We start from the raw sequence: 8,955 nt of genomic DNA, 5'->3' as shown, positions 1-8,955 counted from the left end.
ACATCAATCTACTATTCTCATCTTTACATGTAAGTTCACACATTCCATCTACTATTCTCATCTACAAGTAATTCCACACATTCAATCTACTATTTTCATATTTGCAAGTAATTCACACATTCAATCACTATTCTCATCTTTGCACCGTAAATTTCACACATTCAATCTACTATTCTCATCTTTACAAGTAAGTTCACACATTCAATCTACTATTCTCATCTTTGCAAGTAAGTTCACACATTCTATTACTATTATCATCTTTACAAGTAAGTTTACACATTCAATCTACTCATCTTTGCAAGTAAGTTCACACATTCTATCTACTATTCTCATCTTTACGAGTAAGTTCACACATTCTTAGTACTATTTCATCTTTGAAAGTAATTCACACATTCTATCTACTATTCTCATCTTACAAGTAATTCACACATTCAATCTACTATTCTCATCTTTACAAGTAAGTTCACACATTCAATCTACTATTCTCATCTTTGCAAGTAATTTGCACATTCTATCTACTATTCTCATCTTTACAATAAGTTCACACGTTCTATCTACTATTTATCATCTTTAACAAGTAATTCACACATTCTATCTACTATCTCATCTTTACAATTAAGTTCACAACGTTCTATCTACTATTATCATCTTTACAAGTAATTCACACATTCTATCTACTATTCTCATCTTTACAAGTAAGTTCATACATTCTATCTACTATTCTCATCTTTACAATTATTCACACGTTCTATCTACTAATTCTCATCTTTACAAGTAATTCACACATTCTATCTACTATTCTCATCTTTACAAGTAAGTCACACTCACAAGTTTCTATCTACTATTATCATCTTTACAAGTAATTCATACATTCTATCTACTATTCTCATCTTTACAATTAAGTTCACACGTTCTATCTACTATATCATCTTTACAAGTAATTCACACATTCTATCTACTATCTCATCTTTACAAGTAAGTTCATACATTCTATCTACTATTCTCATCTTTACAATTAAGTTCACACGTTCTATCTACTATTCTCATCTTTACAAGTAAGTTCAACATTCTATCTACTATTCTCATCTTTACAATTAAGTTCACACGTTCTATCTACTATTATCATCTTTACAAGTAATTCACACATTCTATCTACTATTCTCATCTTTACAAGTAAGTTCATACATTCTATAACTATTCTCATCTTTACAATTAATTCACATATTCTATCTACTATTATCATCTTTACAAGTAATTCACACATTCTATCTACTATTCTCATCTTTACAAGTAAGTCACACATTCTATCTACTATTCTCATCTTTACAAGTAATTCACACATTCTATCTACTATTATCATCTTTACAAGTAAGTTCACACATTCTATCTACTATTCTCATCTTTACAAGTAAGTTCACACATTCTATCTACTATTATCATCTTTGCAAGTAATTCACACATTCTATCTACTATTCTCATCTTTACAAGTAAGTTCACACATACTATCTACTATTATCATCTTTGCAAGTACTTCACACATTCTATCTACTATTATCATCTCAGTGCACATGGCTATAAGACCACGCCTACTTGTTTCCAATTCATCGTGACCGTGCCATGTACCAGTGATGACCCAGTGGTAGAGTTGCTGCCCAGCAAGCTGTAGATGACAGGTTCAAATCCTGCTGGTCCAAGATTTTTTCTCACTTGTTTTTAAGGAGTTGACCTTCATTTACTTGGTGGCGGCAGCCAAAAATTACCTTTCAACAGTTGAAACTTCTCTCAGGAAGCCTTATATTCACATCTTTTACAAGTAAGCTCACACCTTCATCTACTTTTCATATCTTTACGAGTAATTTCACTCATATTTCCTACTAATATCATCTTTGCAATTAATTTTATTTGTTTAATATCCTATTCACATCTTTGCAAGTAAGTTCACTCATTTCATCAACTATTCTAATTTCAATGCACATATATGACCATGTCTACTCATCCTTTGTTACAAATGCAAGACAATTAGTACCATGTTGAATTGTTTTCACAATTATAGATGCTTTTTAAAGGATAATTTGAGGCTATTCCATTAACGTTGGGTACCAGCTATTTTATCAGAGACAATTCTGAATCTTTATATTTCTTTTCCATAGGTTCTTTTCTAGGATTGTTCAGGCTCCTTGGGGTTCCTGTCATACGTACATTCCTCTCAGCAGTCGTGCAGGAACATGAACATGGTAAAATATAAGGTTTCATATAAACCACTTCTTCTGGTAATCAAATGTATGGCATTGCACCTGTGTATATTCGTGCATTAGTCCTAGTATATGCACCCAAAAACAATCTGAGTCCAATATAACTAAAAGTGCTCTATCAAATTCCTGTGCAGACCTAATCTTAAAAGATAGCACCAGAACTCTGGAATAAACTCAGTTGGATCAATTTAAATCTTAAATGAAAACACAATCTTTCATTAATGTGTAGTTTATTGTTTGACATAAATACAGTGATTTTCTAACATGCATACAGACCATTGTGTTATCATGCGTTTTTAAGCAATGTACTAAAGTACTATTATCTATTATTTTAAGAAAATAATATTGTTGTGACAAAACAGTAGAATTGAGTTCAGGTTGTCTCATGATAAAAGATTAAAAGTCATACAAATTGTTGTTCTTTGTTTTGGTCCATTTTTCTACCCTGATTTTTATTCTTTTTAGGAGCATTGTTTGCTTTGCTTGGTGTATTGGATGGTCTGTGTAGCTTTCTTGCCTTACCAATCGTGAATGGAGTATACTACAGTACTATCGATGTATTATCAACTGCAGTCTTCTTCTTCATGTCTGCTTTATTATTCATCTCTATTATCATTACAGGGTAAGTTTTCTTCTTCCTTTAAGACTTACTTCTTTTACTACTATACTACTACCACCACCACCATCACCACTACTACTACAAGGAATACTACTGCTACTACTACTACTACCGAGATGCCAACCCTCCATGAAATTTTTTATATTTTATATGTCACTCCACACAAATTGTAATGCCTCCCTGATTTTTTGAAACATTATTTGTATTATGCTGTATGCAATGGATAGAAACCTCCCTGATTTCTGAATGAATCCTCCCTGAGGAGCAGAGTGTAAGATTGGCATATTTCATACTACCACTAATACCGACATTACACTATTAAACACTGATACCATACCAATATTACACTAATACTGATACTTATACCGACATTACACTAATACTGATACCATACCAATATTACACTAATACTGATACCATACCAATATTACACTAATACTGATACCAATAGTAAATACACCAATGCTGATACCAATACTGATACTACACTAATACTGATACCAATACAGATATTACACCAATGCTGATACCAATACTGATACTACACTAATACTGATACCAATACAGAAATTATACTAATACTGATGCCAATACAGAAATTATACTAATACTGATGCCAATACAGATATTACACTAATACTGATACCAATACAGATATTACACTAATACTGATACCAATACTAAATTACACTAATACTGATACCAATACAGATATTACACTAATACTGATACCAATACTAATATTACACTAATACTGATACCAATACAGATATTACACTAATACTGATACCAATACAGATATTACACCAATACTGATACCAATACTAATATTACACTAATACTGATACCAATACTAATATACATTAATACTGATACTAATACTAATATTACACTAATACTGATACCAATACTGATATTATATTGATACCAATACCAATATTACACTTATACTGATACCAATACTAATATTACACTAATACTGATACCAATACAGATATTACACTAATACTGATACCAATACAGATATTACACCAATACTGATACCAATACAATATTACACTAATACTGATACCAATGCTAATATTGCACTTATACTGATACCAATACCAATATTACACTAATACTGATACCAATGCTAATTACACCAATACTGATACAATACCAATATGATACCAATACTACATCCCTCCCTTCCCTAGAAAAAGAAGAATACATTGTTGTATAAATAAAATCCCATTAGGCAGCACCATCAGTATACTATTACCGAGGTAGGTCACGACAGAGCTAGAAAGTTTTACTTTCCACTTCCAAAATTTTGAATTGAAGAGCATTTCTTATTATCACACAGGCATATCAAATACACTTTCTTCTTTCTGTTCTTATGGGATGGGTAGCGTCTACTATTACCAAGGTATTAGTGTCGGGCTCCCATGGGCTTATCCATGGCCATGAGGTGTAGTTTTTAAGACCCCACTGCCCTACTTGTAGCTACTTGCTCCCTCTATATAGAAAACTTCCCCAATCGGTGCCTGTTGGTCCCCATGATCCTCTTTTTCTTTATGTTGATTGAGAGCTGAGTTAATGAGACCTGTCAGTGACCTCGCTGTGTGGTCTAATCCCTTCTGGCTCAGATATTATTAACGGTCTTTAATAGAGCCTGAACTGATGTTATTTTTGTGTGGGGTTTTTGTTTTTCCCATCATAAACTGAATTCAAAATATCCCACCATCTCTCTGATGCTCCATCCGCGAACTGGTTGTCCTTTTACTTTTTTAATATTTGTATTTCTCTTGAAGGATACAGGGATACAGGGATTTGTTCTAATACAGGGTGTCATGTACACCTACCATTCCATTCAAAATTTATTGGTCCAAATGGAAATTTGTTGCATTTAAATGCTTTATTCACATACAAAAAATGAAAATAAACGTACATGACATGTACATGGACAAACATGACAAAAAAGAGAGAGATAAGAAATAAACATATATCACTTGAACATTCACATTATGTTTACATTATATTCAATGTGTTGTCATATATCCAGAGTAATTACAAACACAAGATTACATTGTAATTATTATTATTATTATCATTATCAATATTAATATTATTCATTACAATTTAGTTTCATTAGTATACAAATAATACACAACAGTGAGGGCATTAGTAAGAATCACCCACACGAGCTACGTTTGGACTGTTTGAAGGTACCAAGTGTGGGTAATTACACTAATGCCCGAACAAAATTATGTGTATTATTTGTTTGATAATATTAGGTTTTATTTTTTTTTAATGAAATGATGTTTTATAACATGATTTTGATAATGACCGTTCATTACCATTGGATAATGACCGGTCACTATCCAAATTACTTGTTAGGCAAAATAAATGCCTGGGTCACGTGTACGTTTTCAACCAATCTTTCAATTTGGATCCACGTCATCTTATAAAATGTACTAAGTTTATCTCTCTCCCTCTCTATTTCCTTGTACACAGTGCCCTACAATGCAGGGGATTTGAGAAAGAGAAATAGAAATCGCCCTCTATCAGTCCATGCAGACATTAATGATGAAACGGGGCTTCTACCACCAGAGAATGATCAGTAGATGGAGCATTTATTCCCTCTGCATTTTCAAATTTGAAATGATTTGTCAATTATGTGGTTTTGTATTTAATGGATTGTTCTATGATATGATAATGTTTTGTTAATTTTTTAACTAATATATAGTTATTAGTTTGTATATTACTTATTATAATGAAGAATGCGGGAATAAAAAAAAACAAACAAAAACGGAAAAACTTAGACCTCATAGCAACTTCCTTAGTAAAATCTCTCTCTCTCATCCATCTCTCTCTCTGTCTCTGTCTCTCTCTCCCTCTCTGTCTGGTTCTCTCTGTCTGTCTCTGTCTCTCCATTTTCTTCTCTCTCTGGTGGAGAGTGGCAAAATGTAGAATGCATGAATTTGGGTTTTTTGTTAGTTCATGACAATGAATTCTGATGAAAAGGGTCTTGATCGAATCGTACTGCTAAACATTGTCAGAACGCCACGGTCACTACTGTTTGCCATTACACTTAATATTTAAAGATCTGGATTTGCATAGCACTTATTATAACATACTATTCGCTATACATACAATATATTATAACCCTCTCTCTCTAGCTGTATATATGATGAGAGGGACATTTGGAGTGAAAAATTATTTATTAAGTAGACATTGTCATTAGGAGGAAAATTTGGTGCTTTTTACGTTTTATTTCTCAAGGAAGGCCCAATTTTGTTATATATCTCTCTCTCTATATATGTAATTTTACTAAAGGCGTCATTGGAGGGACGTTTGGAGTGAACACGAGTCATTAAGTAGACATTAGGGTTAGGGTTAGGTTTAGGGTTAGGGTTAGGTTTATGGTTAGGTTTTAGGGTTATGGTTAGGGTTAGGATTTTGATTTTTATGATGTCCACTTAATGTACTATGTAGGGTTATATACACTGTTGGTCATAATGGTGGAATTTTTTTTTTTACCCCAATTTATCTAATGATTTTGACAATGCTTTATTCCTAATAGATCTAGATAATAGTATACATTATCAGATTTATTGAATGACAATTGTGGGGAGTGTTCGTTTTAGCGTGACTGCTAAAGCATGTGTGTGCTACTATGCGAATCAGCTAGGGGCCTACGTCCTTAAGTAATAACTGACAGTAATGGGGATTAATGCCTCATAAAAGGGCACTAATATAGCACATCGACACGGTTTTGATCCTGGGGGCTCACAGTAACGAGGCCATTGCTTAGCCAATGAATCATGACTGTACGCGGCGGGCGCTAGGGTACGTCGACGCCCCCACAAAAAAAAGAAAAAAAGAAAAGAAAATGCAATACATTTTCAATAATTCATTACATTTTCCCCAGTCCCCAACAGGAAAAATTACTCTGTAGGGATATGCATTATGGTTCAAGGCATGCCCACATAGAATATTTTGTTTATGTTGGTGGTCGGGGCAAAATGCAATGAATTATTGAAAATTTATTGCATTTTCTATGTTTTGTTGTTTTTGGGGGGGCATCGACGTACCCTACCCGCTGCGTACAGTCATGATTCATTGGGTTAGCAATGGCCTCGTTAATGTGAGCCCCCAGGATCAAAACCGTGTCGATGTGCTATATTAGTACCCTTTTATGAGGTATTAATCCCCATTCTTGTCAGTTATGACTTAAGGACGTAGGTCACCTAGTTGATTAGCATTGTAGCACACACATGCTTTAGCAGTCACGCAAAACAAACACTCCCCAATTGTCATTCAATAAAATCTGAGAATGTTTACTATTGTCTAGATCTATAAGAAAAAAATCATTGTCAAAATAATTCAAAAATAATTGGGTAAAAATAATTATTCCACCATTATGACCAACAGTGTATATTTCAAAAGGGTAATTTACCTTGAATTATATTTTACCCAGTAAATGCTTTATATATAAGAGTTGTTTATAGATTGCTAAGTATCTTATACTCAGTCATGAGAAAAGATATGATCACCTGTATTTGAAATTTCAGTTCCTTGGGGGAAAAAAAAAAGCATATTTGAAAATTTCAAATTGTAATTTTGTTCTACTGTATGCAATATTTTGATGATGTGGTAGATGAGCTTTTCAATGACATAACAAACATAGATTGGTATTATTTACTAAATGGCAATGCCAGTTTTGTTAAGTAATCCAACTTCAAAATAATGAAGACCTGAAGCCAAAGTAATACAATTTGTTAAATTGATAGCGGAATTATAGCACAAAGAGATTTACAATCATGAATTTTATTATTGTTATGTTACGTTTTGTCCTGGATCATGTAGAACTATTCAGGAACTACTGTAAGAAGACATGGAGAGCAGAAAAATGGGAAAGTTTGAAAATTATGTTCTAAAATTGAAGAAAAAAAGTATGTGTAGAATAGATTAGCTATAAATGGAGTAATTTCCATTGAATGAAATGAATATGAGAATTCAGTTGGTCATTAGTAAAGTGGGAACGTGATGATAGCTTTTCAATGAGTAGATTATTATTGTAGTTCATATGTGTATTTGTAGCAGTCATTTTCAAAGTTATCAAATATCAAACTTCTTCGAAATTGTGCTTATACTAATTTGTTTTGTGTGTGAATGAAGGAGAGTTCTATGCCGTACAGTGATGCAAATTATCATGGCAATCTATAACAAATTGCAACCGTTTAATCATCATCATGAAGGGAAGTGATATACAATCAAACCTGCTTTAGTGACCACCTGTCTACAAAGACCACCTGTCTACAAAGCCACATTTGTTATTTCCCTTAAAAATAGTTTATCATTGAATCATTTACTATTAAGGAAACTATATACAAAGACCACCGTCTATAAAGGCCACTTTTTGTGTTTCCCTTGGGTGGTCGCTATAGACAGGTATGACTGTACTTAATTCAACTGCTAAAACAAAACAAGGCATGATATACAAACATTAAATTTTGCATATATAGTCTTTAAAACATTCTACTAGTATCATCAATTGGTCATCTATACAAATATGTAGCTCCTTTTTGGGTAGCAATAACCCTGATCCACAGTTTTATATATTGATTTCGTTAAGGTCAGTGAATTGTGTGTAACAGTTCAATAATTTACAAATATTTGTGTACTAAAAAATGTAAGAAATTTATAATTTGATATCTTATGAAAAATGATTATCTTTATTAACAATCTGATATACTGTAGATATTGTATTTTTGTGTCACTTTTCCTGTTTTAAGATAAAAAAGAATTTATTTTATAGTGATTATAGAAATTCAATAAAAAATGGTTAGAATTTAGAATTTACTAAATTCATTGTTTTTCTTCTTTACGTGTACTGTGTGCAAAGGTTTCTTCATGTTTTTTCTGACGACGATATGTAATGTGAGCAAATCAGACAAAAATGATTTGTGCACTTGTGAATATTTGACAGTACATCACTTTTGTTTTCACAAACCAGATTTTCTTAGTAAAAAGTTGTAGTCAAGAAAATGACAATTTTGAACATTTCAAAGAAGACTTAATTTTATTAGGAGTTTT

This window comes from Strongylocentrotus purpuratus, unplaced genomic scaffold, assembly GCF_000002235.5.
Source record: "Strongylocentrotus purpuratus isolate Spur 01 unplaced genomic scaffold, Spur_5.0 spur5_scaffold_13, whole genome shotgun sequence".
Lineage (NCBI taxonomy): Eukaryota > Metazoa > Echinodermata > Echinoidea > Camarodonta > Strongylocentrotidae > Strongylocentrotus > Strongylocentrotus purpuratus.
This window is presented reverse-complemented; position numbering follows the sequence as displayed.